This window comes from Littorina saxatilis, unplaced genomic scaffold (assembly GCF_037325665.1).
Source record: "Littorina saxatilis isolate snail1 unplaced genomic scaffold, US_GU_Lsax_2.0 scaffold_1260, whole genome shotgun sequence".
Classification (NCBI taxonomy): domain Eukaryota; kingdom Metazoa; phylum Mollusca; class Gastropoda; order Littorinimorpha; family Littorinidae; genus Littorina; species Littorina saxatilis.
In genome coordinates, this window is record NW_027127907.1 from 15,001 (window position 1) to 30,000 (window position 15,000).

Genomic DNA, 15,000 nt, shown 5'->3' on the forward strand with positions numbered 1-15,000 from the left:
ACCAAATGATTGATGCACAGTACCCGCATTATGGACTGGGTCACCAAAGCGTGAACCTCTGCTAACCTTTCGTGGCCCCAGAAGACCCAAGTAGCGAAAAAAATCAATCTTCGCTCCTCTTCAAACGCCATTCAAGCCGTCATTGTAATCGCATCATAGCTCTGACGTCATAAGGGGGGGTTGAGTCTTTACCTTGGCTAAAAGTAAATGTTTAAGGGGCAACACTACCCCTCATCCTCACCCCTCCCACCTTCTCTCTCTCTCTCTCTCTCTCTCTCTCTCTCTCTCCCTCTCTCTCTCTCTCTCTCTCTCTCTCTCTCTCTCTCTCTCTCTCTCTCTCTCTCTCTCTCTCTTGGAAAACAGAACATTACTGTGTGAGTGTGCGATTTCCTGTTTCACATTCCGTGGAACGATTGCATCGCATTTGACCCTGGATATTTCCATGCCTTAACGACGAACAAATATTGCAAAATCAATAGACAATTTCCTGATCAGTTTTGCAAGGATTACAGTTCGTGCGCGATGTGATAGAATGTAAAGGTACAGAATCCTAAATAAAACCGTGTGCACAGAACTGAAATATTAAGGTTAGAAAAAAAAGGTAGGAGTAAAGAAATGCAAGAGAGCAGACATTAAAACATACAACAAGAAAACAAAATATGAATAGGCTTATCTTTAAAAATACGAAGAACACTTTGCTTTGTTTTTGTAGTTTATTAGAAGTTGCTAATCGTGTCGAGTAAAACATGAACAACGAGGTACTTGTGGCCACAAAGACATAACATTCATTGTACCGATTAGTGATCCATAAAAACACAGTTTAAACCAAAGCAGCGTAACTGTCTCTTTAATTGCGTAACAACAACGCATGCCACACAACAAACCTCCTCATGACCTCAAAGCTTAGCAAACACGAACATTAGCGTGCGTTGTCAGGAAATGCATGGACCGCCCCATTCTTTCATAGAAAATCCCTTAGAACTCTATCTGAACCAGGTTGTTCCGTGATAAACCGTAGACGCTTTGAAAACTGTGCCGTTAAACCCACCCGCAGAGCTTCGATGAAAAGAAGCTTTTCCGCCTGGTTATGGGAAATACTGCTATTTTGCCGAACAAAACTGTCAAATATGTCATCAATCATCGATGAATGTGGTCATTGAAGATCGAAACCGCCTAGGACTCCTTTTACCTACCTTGTGGGGCCTTTCATATATAATTCATTATTTACCTGCTACTATGGGGATTTGAAGTGTATTAGTTTGTGCTTGAATGTATTGGCCTATATTGGCTTGTGTGGATTAATGATGTGTGTGTGTGTGTGTGTGTGTTTGTGTGTGTGTGTTTGTGTGTGTTTGTGTGTGTTTGTGTGTTTGTGTGTGTTTGTGTGTATGTGTGTGTGTGTGTGCGTGTGTGTGTGTGTGGGTGTATGTGGTTGTGCGCGTGTGTGTGTGTGTGTGTGTGTGTGTACGTGTGTGTGTGTGTGTGTGTGTGTGTGTGTGTGCCTCTCTGTCTGTCTCTCTGTATGTATGTATGTATGTATGTATGTATGCCCGCCTGTCTGTCTGCGCATGCTAGTGTCTACACGTGCATATTTCCTGGCATGTCTCAAACAGTATATTCGTGCTAATTGTCTCGTGAAAAAAATGACCTATATAATTATGTCTCTCCAAGTCACTCAGGACATGCCAATGTATTCGTTTGCGATCCTGTCTTCTGTGTCCGTCTTAGATCATGTCAAACAGATAGTATTGAATTACACTGCTTTGCCTACAAATTCATCACGAAATACCGTCTATTATCTTGTCTTATCCGTATATCCTACGACGCAGGAGGCCATACCTACAATCTTTTACTTACATGGACTGTCGTTTTTTGACAATCATTCTGAGCTAGGTAATTCAATAGATTTTGACAGATCGGCTGCCTGAGTGATTTAACTAAATCAGGCAACTATTGTTTTAAAGTTCGAATAAGAGTTACGCATAAAGAAATACGAGAGAGAGAGAGAGAGAGAGAGAGAGAGAGAGAGAGAGAGAGAGAGAGAGAGAGAGAGAGAGAGAGAGAGAGAGAGAGAGAGAAGAGAGTGAGAGAGAGAGAGAGTGAGAGAGAGAGTGAGAGAGAGAGAGAGAGAGAGTGAGAGAGAGAGAGAGAGTGAGAGAGAGAGAGTGAGAGAGAGAGAGAGAGAGAGTGAGAGAGAGAGTGAGAGAGAGAGAGTGAGAGAGAGAGAGAGAGAGAGAGAGAGAGAGAGAGAGAGAGAGAGAGAGAGAGAGAGAGAGAGAGAGAGAGAGAGAGAGAGCAAGGTTAAAGGGGTCGAAGAAAGAAAGAGTTAAGACAGACAGATTAGTAGGTAGGCGGACAGATAACAAAGGAAAATATACGGACATGCAAACTGGCATAGAGACAATCACAGACACAACACAATCAACGAGGACAGGAAAATATACAGACAGACAAACGGACAGAGACAATCATACACACAGACTGCACAAGAAAAGACAAATATACAGACAGACAAACGGGCAGAGACAATCATAGACACAGACTGCACAAGAAAAGACAAATATACAGACAGACAAACGGACAGAGACAATCATAGACACAGACTGCACATGCACAAGAAAGGACAAATATACAGACAGACAAACGGACAGAGACAATTATAGACACAGACTGCACATGCACAAGAAAGGACAAATATACAGACAGACAAACGGACAGAGACAATTATAGACACAGACTGCACAAGAAAAGACAAATATACAGACAGACAAACGGGCAGAGACAATCATAGACACAGACTGCACAAGAAAAGACAAATATACAGACAGACAAACGGGCAGAGACAATCATAGACACAGACTGCACAAGAAAAGACAAATATACAGACAGACAAACGGGCAGAGACCATCATAGACACAGACTGCACAAGAAAAGACAAATATACGGACGTTGATTACTAAGGACACCCAGACATTAACAGACACACACACAGAACAAGAGAAAGAATATAGAAAGCGTGTTTGCAAAAATAACAGACGCCGTTAGAGTAAATGTCTATGTGTAAAACGATCGTACGATAACAATGAAATCGGCAGCAACAACGGATCTTAACCTTATGTCCATCAACACCTGATTAGTAGAATTCCCGCAATGGTAAACTTCACGCCATTTCTCTACAATAATGTGTTGACACGCACCAGAAAAGATATTAATCAGCGCCAATAATTAAATGCAAAACCAATTTCATGTCATTGTCAGGAGGTTCCGTTTCTATGAAGACATGAAAACACAGCAGCACCGTTTTGGAAAGTTGAATGCTTTTTTTCTTCTTCTTTTCTGTTGTCGAAAGACGGTAATTAAAATAAAAATAAAAAATTAAATAAAAGCATGGAAAACATATTCTTGGCCGACGAAAAATGCGGAGGGCAGAGAGCAAGTTGCTGATGATAAGAATGTGACTGGCGGCAATCTCCTTCAACACCCCTTCCTACATTCTCTGCCTTTGAATAAAGACACAATCCTTCCCGTGTAAGTGATATAATTTCCTCTCTGTATAAAGCTGGATCATCTGTTTTAACCTTTGGTTTTATAAAGTGGATCTGACATTTTTATCTCTTTAAAAAGTATTCTTTTTTCGAAATAAACGTTTTCTTTTAAACAAAAAACAAACCTTACCCCCAAAATGCTTTTGAAGACAATATACACAGAAACGAAGAAACCTTTTAATAAACCTTTATCACCACTCTTACCTGCTCCGACATCCTCCCTCCCTCGCTCCTTCCCTCCCTCCCCCCCCCCCCCTAACACATTACCTATTTTCATGTCCCGAATGGATATTAGTATCTGTGAGGACGTAAAGGACCCCCATAGTACATAGTAAGTGATTTGGCTCAATACCTCAGATCTAGCCAGGCTTTTGCACGGGTTAAGGCCATCTCCTCATTTGGACACATACCTACAAGCAACAGCGTGGATGTTTTCTGTGCAGAGTAGGATTCTTGTTATGACTTAATTTCTTAACGGACAATAGTGGACATTAATTAATCACAAGGTCTGGGGTGGCCGAGTGGTAAACGCACTTGCCTCGGAAGCGAGAGGTTGCGAGTTCGACCCTGGGTCAAGGCGTTAGCAATTTTCTCCCCCCTTTCCTAACCTAGGTGGTGGGTTCAAGTGCTAGTCTTTCGGATAAGACGAAAAACCGAGGTCCCTTCGTGTACACTACATTGGGGTGTGCACGTTAAAGATCCCACGATTGACAAAAGGGTCTTTCCTGGCAAAATTGTATAGGCATAGCTAAAAATGTCCACCAAATACCCGTGTGACTTGGAATAAAGGCCGTGAAAGGTGAATGCTCGCCCTAATAGGCTTGAGGTTTGCTGGCCGATGTGAATGCGTGATATATTGTGTAAAAAATTCCATCTCACACGGCAGAAATTAATATGTAAAGCGCATTGAGCATATATATGATTATGCGCTATAGCAAATGTCCATTATTATTATTATTATCATGTATTAAAAAGTCCCCCACATGAAGCGGTAAGGATCTTGGTTTGTGGTATGTGTCCAAGGGGAGGACTGGTCTCATCCAATGTTAAAAGCCTGGCCATATCACATCCTGACCTCAGGTCAAAATGAGTTCGGCTCATTCTATCCCTGACAGGATGCCTTGGTTTTCCTTGTCTGGCGAGGAAATCGATGTTTTACATATTCAGATCTTTTCGTAATGTGTTATGGATATAAGCAGATTCGCGATCGTCGATAATGATTTTTCATGCTGTTGTGTAATTTTAAATTACAAAAGAATTGATATGTAAGACAGTTTCAAGCGAGCTATTTTTCGCGGCTGTATTTACTGTGCAAACAACTCTAAATATGGCAAAAGTGTCACGTGATCATCAACCGTTTAGTTTCGGCGCTCGCTGGAGCAGACGATTTTTTCTGACAGTGATGCAACCATATATTACGGTCTCCTTCCGGCAGCAGTCCCAACATTTCGATTGTTTTGGCCTTAGAACGATGTCTTTATCATAACTGTGAAGAACAGAACGGAGATCACTATCGAAGTCGGCCAATCTGCAATCATTTTCGTCTCGCGAACACTGCTCGCGAACAACATATGGGAGATAACTCTGTATTCTTGTTTTGATAGATTCGCGTAGGACTTTAGCGTCCGGTCAGAGAGACAACTGACGATAGCCTTGGAGCGATGATGATCAGAATGGGCCAGATCTCTTTCTTTTCTTCTTTCTTTTTCTTTTGCTTTAAAGCAATTGACATATATTCAATGAAATTGGGCAGTAAGCCTCGACGAGAACCCTTATACTATGCATGCTTATCGCGGATTTGGTATATTGCCTTATTTGACAAACAGCTTTTCGCATGTATATTTTTTTTTGGTCACGTTACCCTAAACCTACATGTATGTTTGTTTGGCCTAATAGCCTAGACAGCTATATAATCACATGCTATCGTTTACCAGAAAGAAGGCACATTCGAGCCTGGCCAGGCTACCTTGCAGTCAGGCTATGGTACAATATTAAAGTGGGTACGGTGATTGCGTGCAAAGTCATAAAATGCATGAATAAATGATAAGAACATCAGAAATAAAGGCTGGCAATTACTGGTTGCCACGCAAGTGTAAAAAAATAAAAATAAAAAATAAAAAGAATGGGCCTGATCTGAGATTGTCAGCAGAACTATTTTCACTGGACGGATTGGTCATTCAACAACACTCAGCCCCCGAATGGACCCACATTCTGAATTGCAGACCGCCTTTTAAGAAAACAAACAGTCGGGGGAAACGAACATTGACACGTACACACTTGCAACAAACAGCCTGACCGGGTTTTTTTCTGTTGGAATTCGATCATGTAGAAAGAGAAGCGTTCAGAAAGAAAATAAATTGTTTTCATCTTAACCTGTAGTGTGGGTTCCCCTAATGTAGTCGACTTGACAACAAACATGTAATAACTGTTCTGGGCCTTTTTACAACCACCATAATAGTACCACACAAGAGTCTTCGGTTTCCACACAGGAGTGGAGGAAGAAAGAACAAGGTAAATCAGCACCAATTCAGTCTTCCGATCTCTCCGACCATACTACCCGCCCACAAAACACAAGGGAACTCACTCAGTCAACAAAAGACGAGTAACGACCCTTTCTGGGTTTATATTATAAGGGAGGCAATGAGGCGTGAAAGGTTCCTGTTTACTGGGAGTTATTGTTCTTACCTACTGCAAACGTCGACACTTGCGGAACTATGACAGGGCCGGACCCAGGGGGGGGGGGGGGGGGGGGTTCCAGGGGTTCCGGAACCCCACCCCTGGAAAAAGCATGTACCTTGCTTTGAGTGTTTTCTTTTTGTTTTGTTTTTAAATAAATTTTGTGTGTCTCTAACAAATTTTATTCAATGTGAAATCCGATGAGAAAAAGGTACCCCCCCCCCCCCCCCCCCACAATGCTGCTCTTAACCCTCAAAACAAGGCCCAGAATGCACCAGATTGCACAGATTTTAACCGTTTTTCAAAAATGTTCCGGGGGAGCATGCCCCCGGACCCCCCTAGTTCGCGCGCCTGCAAAGCAGGCGCGCGCTTGTGGTTTCGCCACTTCGCTGATTTGCCCCCCCAAAAAAGGAGGAACCCCCCCCTTACAACTCATTTGCCGATTTGGTCCGGCCCTGTATGAGGTGCTGGTTTTGAACTGCACAAGAACACTAAAGGCGGTCCATAACGGCGGTCCATAAAGGCGGTCCTTAATTGAGCCCGAAGTCGACTTCGCGAAGTCTTTACCGAAAACTCAGTGCTGAAGCTCCGTGCGGCCAGCTGCGCTAAGTATATTTCGCGTAGTCGACTTCCCCCAATAAAGGACATGCTTAATTGAGCCTGAAGTCGACTTCGCCCAATAAAGGACATGCTTAATTGAGCCTGAAGTCGACTTCGCCCAATAAAGGACATGCTTAATTGAGCCTGAAGTCGACTTCGCCCAATAAAGGACATGCTTAATTGAGCCTGAAGTCGACTTCGCCCAATAAAGGACATGCTTAATTGAGCCTGAAGTCGACTTCGCGAAGACTACGCGAAGTCTTTTTGGATGGTCTGGGTGGCCGAGTGGTAAACGCACTTGCCTCGGAAGCGAGAGGTTGCGAGTTCGACCCTGGGCCAGGGCGTTAGCAATCCCCCCCCCCCCCTTTCCTAACCTAGGTGGTGGGTTCAAGTGCTAGTCTTTCGGATGAGACGAGAAACCGAGGTCCCTTCGTGTACACTACATTGGGGTGTGCACGTTAAAGATCCCACGATTGACAAAAGGGTCTTTCCTGGCAAAATTGTATAGGCAAATGTCCACCAAATACACGTGTGACTTGGAATAAAGGCCGTGAAAGGTGAATGCTCGCCCTAATAGGCTTGAGGTTTGCTGGCCGATGTGAATGCGTGATATATTGTGTAACAAATTCCATCTCACACGGCAGAAATTAATATGTAAAGCGCTTAGAGAACGTCAAGCGCTATATAAATCTGCCCATACAATAGAATACCGAAAACTCAGTGCTAAAGTTCCGTACGGGCAGCTTCGCGAAGTATACTTCGCACAGTCAGCTTCGCCCAAGTAAGGACAGGCTTTAGCGTCAGAGAAGTCGGTATTTGCGAAAAGGCTTCTTCTGGAATGCAAAGAAATCGATGATACACACGGCAGTCTGACAACAAACTGTTTGAACATATAGTATTCGACCCCATGCTACGAACATCCCGTGCAAACAAGGTCGAACCTAGTATTAACGCAGCGAATGGCTTGTTGAAATGAAATGATAGTATTGTCAAGACCGGGTTACGGGGTCATCAGAGCACTACGTTATCATCTAAGCTATGTAACGATACAACAGATTTGACTGATCTGAGCTGGTGTATTGCCAGCAGAACGGTTGACGATGAGAACGGCTAAGCCAGGGAGAAGCAACGGAGAAAAAAATGATGAGACAATATGATATATTAGTTGTGTCTATTCATTTAATATGATACATGAGCTGATTTGCTTGAATTGAGTTTGTTGAATTTTTTTTTCTGACGGTCTTTTCCTCCTTTCCTTTTTACATTTAGTCAAGTTTTGATTTTCTTTTCTTACCCCTCTGTAATTTATAAGAATGCATTGGTAGGACTATTTGAATTAAACTGATTTACTTTGTTTTTGTGTCTGCTGTCTTTTTTCTGTCTTTCTTTCTTTCTTTCTTTCTTTCTTTCTTTCTTTTTTTCTGTCTTTTTCTCTTTCTTAACATAGTGGAATTGTGCTGTTGTTTGTCAGTATCATGTATGTTATCTCAACAATAACGCTTCGATCGATGATGTACATAATTATGAGGTTATGTTTTCCTGACACCATTACAAATTATTATGTACAGGTCACTGGAAAGAAATCCGCAATGTAATATATTGTTTCATCATTACTTGAATACATAAAGACCACAGCATGTAAACAAACTAACAAACAAACAAACTAACTAACTAACTAACTAACTAACTAACATAAAAACAATAAAAACATATCAGCAAATTAACTTTGTAGTCAAAACATCTTAGCAGTGCTTGTAGTCCGCCATGACCGAACAATTAATAATCAAAGTTAAACCGCATAGGTCATTTAATCTACAAGAACTAAACCAACCAATTAAGACATCAAACATTAAAACTAATCAAATGCTGCTTTGAGATTCATACCATGACAGCTGCATCCACACACTAAATCCTATAAAGTGACCTGAATTTAATATGTGCATGAACAATAACACAAAATTATGTATTACTTTAAAACTGTCCACGATAATGATAATCATAATACGAGAATGTATAACGCGCACATAGCCTATCTCACCACAAGGCGACTCAAGGATTAACCACTTTTTAATTGCAAAATAGATAAATAAATACAAGAAGGCAAATCAAGCTTACCACAAGTCACGGAACGATACCAAACACTGGCTCACACACGAATCAGATCAGACACAATCAAGTAATACAATCTGTGCACGCTCAAATGACTGGTTCCTGATCCTCCCAATGGAATCCCACAGGAACACGGCTGACTACAGACTGACTGTACTATATAGGAATCGGAGGAGACTCCACTCTGCTCGCTCAGCGATCTCCCGGTCTTCAGCGTTGTGACGAAAACCGCCGGGGGAGGATTATGATATCCTCTAAGCCATTATTAGTACTAATGCAAGGGTATAACAGGTGTCGTAGGCCTACCTGCCCCGCGAGTGTCGCCGGCTAGACGAGAGCCCTCTTGAGTTCGGGTGGGGTGTAGTGAAGCATTGCTGTGAGGTATTGGTGGGGGGGGGGGGGGGGGGAAGGGGGGGAGGGGGGGGGAGCAGAGTTTGGGCTTGTTTAAAGGTGGGGATATGGTGTGTGTGTTTTGTTCGCGTTTGTATTTGTTTATGCTTGTGTGTGTGTATGTGTGTGTGTGTGTGTGTGTGTGTGTGTGTGTGTGTGTGTGTGTGTGTGTGTGTGTGTTTATGTGCGTGCGCGCGCGCGCGTATGTACGGGCGCGTGTGTGTGTGTGTGTGAGTGTGTGTGTGTGTTTGCATGAGTGTGTGGTGTGTGTGTGTGTGTGTGTGACCTACTGCTTATTTTATCTGCGAGAGGGGATCACCGGGAGAAGAGTCTTTAGCTTGGCTTAAAGCGATTGTCTGTACACTGTTCGCAGAATGTTAGGGTACAACACCGTTCCCCCAACGCCCTCCCCCCCCCTCCCCCCGCCCCTTCTCTCTCTCTCTGCCACTTGGTCACTGCTTAAGGGCAGATTATACCTGCGCAGAGTCAGCGGCACAGACGACGCACTGCATTATTATTATTGATGCTGCGATAGGGATTATGACGAGTACTTGGCCTGTTTTCTTTTCACGCAACGTGTAGCGGGCTGGGATAATCTGCAGTGCGTCGTCTGTGCCACTGACTCTGTGCAGGTATAATCTGCCCCTTAGGGGCTCCGCTCACCTATGTAACTTCAGCAGGACCGACGACGCGCTGCAGATTATCCCAGCCCGCTACACGTTGCATGAAAGGAAAACAGGCCAAGTACTCGTCATAATCCCTATCGCGGCATACATAATATGCAGTGCGTCGTCTGTGCCGCTGAAACTGCGCAGGTATATTCTGCCCATTATCAAAGTCTGGTCGATTTTTGTCGGCTGTTGCGTTAACCTGAAGAGAGAGTGACCTGATTTCTAAAGTGCAATGCATGACCGGATTCCATTTTGTGCAGACTGCCCTTGGAATCCGAACATCCCTGTGTGTACGCATGCGCGCGATTAAGATCCCGAGTTCACAGCGAAAGTCTCAGGGGTTGGAAAAGAAAAACACACACAAATCGGGACGCGTCATAGTGTTTGACAACCAGCTTTCCCCATACAGAATTAGAAAGCAACCCGAATTGCCATAAGAGAAATCTCACAGGACTATATGATTCTGCCTTACATGAAACACCGGTATGAATATTTCTCGTAATGATGTTGTGCAAATAAGTTCTTGATTTTAAAGATCAAAGTATAGTGAATAAAAAAAAAAAAAAGACCACACGTCTCGTTCTGAGCGCGTTCTCACTCTTGTGCTTGCCTGCTTGCATGAAAGCCCCTGTTTCATACTGTAGACCGTTACCAGGACACCGTGAAAAAGATTTAAAAAAATAGAGAATGTTTCATGTCTCACAGGCTAAATATTTCGCCTCTCAAGGAATAGATATGGGTTATATATGATAATTCGAGTTTTACGCCTTCACGGCTTTTGATGAGATACACACGTGTTTGCGTGTTTAGGTGGTATCAGCCATCTGCACTTATGGCAGAATGACAGAGGTCTTTTACTTGCTACTGTAGTGACACGGGGGTGGGACATGGCTACCGTCTCTGGGTCTGCACATGAAGTTGACCCGTGTCCGTCCCGGCCCGGAGTCGAACCTGCGACCTTAGGATCACAAGTCCAGTGCTCTACCAACTGAGCTAAACGGGCCCCCAAAGTCTTAAAAAGATGAGTGAAAAGTTTGCTCAAAATCCCTTCCTCTTAACAGTAATACATACAAATAATGCACTTGCATGAGGTACTGAAGCAGAAGAACAAAATGTACACAAATAGGCGGTTTGCTTATGCCTTCATCTTCTTCCTCTTCCTCTACTTTTTCTTCTGCTTCTGTATTCTGTTCTTTCTTCTCGTGGTGTTTCTATCGTTAGTCTCTGATCTGATTGCTTCATGTTGGCCTTGGAAACACTTGAACAACAATAGTTATCTGGAGTGACAAGGGCTTCTGTTTATAGACCTGAGTGCACTTCGCTATGATTGCCAGCTTCTCCTATCTCGAGGCTCTCAGGTACTTGCCCACAATTCGACAGACATACATTAATCCATTTGCAGACCTCTCCTCAGGTCTCATAAGTACCAGCGCTATATGTCGATCAACTATGTTAATTGTTTGCTCAGTAAGCGCGTTCTGACCAAATCAGTTTGGTTTTAGGACGGGGAAAAAACACAGAAAACATACATTTGGTAAACGCGCCGAAGGTATCCAATTTCTGTGTCGATTAGGTTGTGTGTTTATTATTCTTCGTGAAAACATAAACATGTTGCTAGTCTTACCTCTTTCGGCTGAAATTCCAAAGGCATTTCTCGAGATACTTACTTTTAAACTTACGATCACAAATGATGCGTTCACTTGCACACGGTCTTACTCACTGGAGAGAAAGGGTCTGACTGAGTGACTGAACTTTATTTTATGAGGATTAAAAGTTGAAGACACAATGCTTGTCTTGCAGCCTGTCCTTTAACAAACAAAACATGTAATTGTAACGGAGTGCCGAAACACCACAATCACCTTTGGAGGCGAAGTCCAATCAAACAGGATTGAGAATTTTAGAAATTATTTCTAAGCCCTATAAATACTGTTATGCATTCGCAAAGGAATCCATGAACATACAGAGAGACAAAAGCAGCCAGACCCCATCACAAACATAACTCTACAATCCACAGGTGTTGCCTTGCGAGCTATAAATAGCTCGCAACTTCTAAGGCGAACAACTCTGCAGAGTCTGCTGTGAAGGGCGACGGTAGTCTCCCTGTCACATAGTGTACCGTAACAAAGGATACAGACAAGAATATTGAAAAAGCAAAATGCACTTAAAAATACAGAACAATTAATAAGACCACGAACAGACAAGAAAACAAACAAACAAACAAACAAACAAACAGGCCATATGCAACCCCCTCAAAATGTATGCAGGTGAAACAATTAAATGTCGAATAAACAAATCTCTCTCTCGGTCTCACCACTCCTCTCTTTGCCCAGCAGCCCCAGTCACAATCCGTTCTCTCCACCATCCTCATATTATTTGTTTCATTAAAAGAACATGATTAGCAATCAGCGTTAAAAGTGCATTCCAATAAGCGCCTGCTTGCTTCGGATTGGTGTTTATTCAAGCCTGTTTTATTTCAGAACTAAAGCAATCCTTCAGTGTCACAATGTTATCGTGTATTCCATATCACTTAGGATTAAGGTCAATTGCGGATAGCTGTCAGTTGTAGGCTATGGCATAATGAAGTCTTCGTCTAGTTTTCAAGCAGCGAGAATTTCCTTGAGGACTTCTTTCGAATACAAGCGTATGATTTGTGCTGTTGTTGTTGTTGTTGTTGTTGTTGTTGTTGTTGTTGTTGTTGTTGTTGTTGTTGTTGTTGAGATGTGTATACGTACACGTTTGTAAGTGCGTGCAGTATTACATCTCAATCTAACGAAATTTACATAATTCCAATTGATCTGATTCAGAAAGAAAAAAGAGAATGAAAGGTTAGTTTATGTAAAGTTTAATTTTAGACAAACAAAATATTCACGGCTTGTGAACATCACCAGCCTATCTGTTTGAGAATGTTTTTAAAGTTGATTTGATTAAGATTAAATGTGTCTCCTTTTTCTGATATCATCTGATTTTATTCGACGAAATGTGATATAATTCTGTTTCATTTCATGTATTTTCTACTCTTTTTTTTTATATGTTGTTTTGTTTTGTTTTGATTTGGAAAAGTACAGCAGGTGATAAACACCGTGTAAGTGACCCTCGGTCACACCTGCTGGTGGAAGGGAAAGGCGCAGAGAACAGACATATAAACGGCATCTTACCCTCAGCCCTGTCACTTTACAGTTACGAGTGATTGTCCTCGTCTTGAAATCAAGCCTCTGCAACAGAAAGTATTTGGGAAATTAGAATATGTAAAACATGCCTGACTGTACGGATTTGTTCTGTCTGTGTGTTTCTCTATCCGTCTGCCTTTTGTGTAGGCTATCCGTCTATATGCTAACCTCTGTGTGTGTGTCTGTCTGCATGCGTGTCTGATCGTCTGTCCGTCTCACTGTCTGTCGATCTGCTTGTCTGTGTGCCTGTCTCGCCTTCTGTCTTTGTTGTGTCTGTTTATCTCTAAAGCTGTCTGTGTGCCTGTCAAGCCTTCTGTCTTTGTTGTGTCTGTTTATCTCTACAGCTGTCTGTGTGCCTGTCAAGCCTTCTGTCTTTGTTGTGTCTGTTTATCTCTAAAGCTGTCTGTGTGCCTGTCAAGCCTTCTGTCTTTGTTGTGTCTCTTTATCTCTACAGCTGTCTGTGTGCCTGTCAAGCCTTCTGTCTTTGTTGTGTCTGTTTATCTCTACAGCTGTCTGTGTGCCTGTCAAGCCTTCTGTCTTTGTTGTGTCTGTTTATCTCTAAAGCTGTCTGTGTGCCTGTCAAGCCTTCTGTCTTTGTTGTGTCTGTTTATCTCTACAGCTGTCTGTGTGCCTGTCAAGCCTTCTGTCTTTGTTGTGTCTGTTTATCTCTACAGCTGTCTGTGTGCCTGTCAAGCCTTCTGTCTTTGTTGTGTCTGTTTATCTCTACAGCTGTCTGTGTGCCTGTCAAGCCTTCTGTCTTTGTTGTGTCTGTTTATCTCTACAGCTGTCTGTGTGCCTGTCAAGCCTTCTGTCTTTGTTGTGTCTGTTTATCTCTACAGCTGTCTGTGTGCCTGTCAAGCCTTCTGTCTTTGTTGTGTCTGTTTATCTCTACAGCTGTCTGTGTGCCTGTCAAGCCTTCTGTCTTTGTTGTGTCTCTTTATCTCTACAGCTGTCTGTGTGCCTGTCAAGCCTTCTGTCTTTGTTGTGTCTCTTTATCTCTACAGCTGTCTGTGTGTCTGTCAAGCCTTCTGTCTTTGTTGTGTCTCTTTATCTCTACAGCTGTCTGTGTGCCTGTCAAGCCTTCTGTCTTTGTTGTGTCTGTTTATCTCTACAGCTGTCTGTGTGTCTGTCTGCATGCGTGTTTGCTCGTCGGGCCGTCTCTCTGTCTGCTTGTCTGTCTGGATGCGTGTCTGCTCAACTGAACGTCTGTCTGTCTGTCGGTCTGCTTGTGTGCATGTCTGTCTGGATGCTTGTCTGCTCGTCTGTACGTCTTTCTGTCTGTCGGCCTGCTTGTCTGCGTGTCTGTCTGGATGCTTGTCAACTCGTCTGTACGTCTTTCTGTCTGTCGGTCTGCTTGTCTGCGTGTCTTTGTCTGTTTCTTTTTAGGTATGCACATGTCTTTTTTAGCTGAATTTAGCCAACTCGAATTGCAAAAAAAGAAAAATGATTGCGAAATTAAAATGACAACAAGATTATTTATCTGGCCGTCAACTCACAGCCCTAGGTCATATCTATATATATATATACGACTTGTGTCTGTCTGTCTATGTGTCTGTGTGTCTGTCTGTGTGTGTGTGTGTGTGTGTGTGTGTGTGTGTGTGTGTGTGTGTGTTCGCGATGCACGGCCGAAGTTCTCGATGGATCTGCTTCAAATTTGGTGGGCATATTCAGGTAGACCCCGGACACAACCTGGTTGATGAGAATGTTCAACACGTGCTCTCAGCGCGCAGCGCTGAACCGATTTTGGTTTTTCTGTAGATCCATTCCCAGTAACTCTTCCTTATCTTCTCCAGTGTTTTGAGCGTTTATCTCCCTTCCTTCGTGTGGCGCGCTACGGTATGA

The 15,000-nt window shown here is 42.9% G+C and overlaps 1 protein-coding gene across 2 annotated transcripts in view; it reads right to left on the reverse strand.

Annotated features, from left to right (window-relative positions):
- The window catches only part of LOC138956269 (uncharacterized), a 23,520-nt gene extending 10,282 nt beyond the window's left edge, over positions 1–13,238 (reverse strand). Inside the window, exon 1 of one of the 2 annotated variants that reach the window (XM_070327672.1) lies at positions 13,147–13,238. The gene's annotated coding sequence lies outside the window, so the exon portion shown is untranslated. Of the gene's footprint in view, positions 1–8,936; positions 9,211–13,146 lie in introns of those variants that run through there. The other variant, XM_070327671.1, reaches the window with a different exon arrangement.
- Between the last annotated feature and the right edge of the window lie 1,762 nt (positions 13,239–15,000).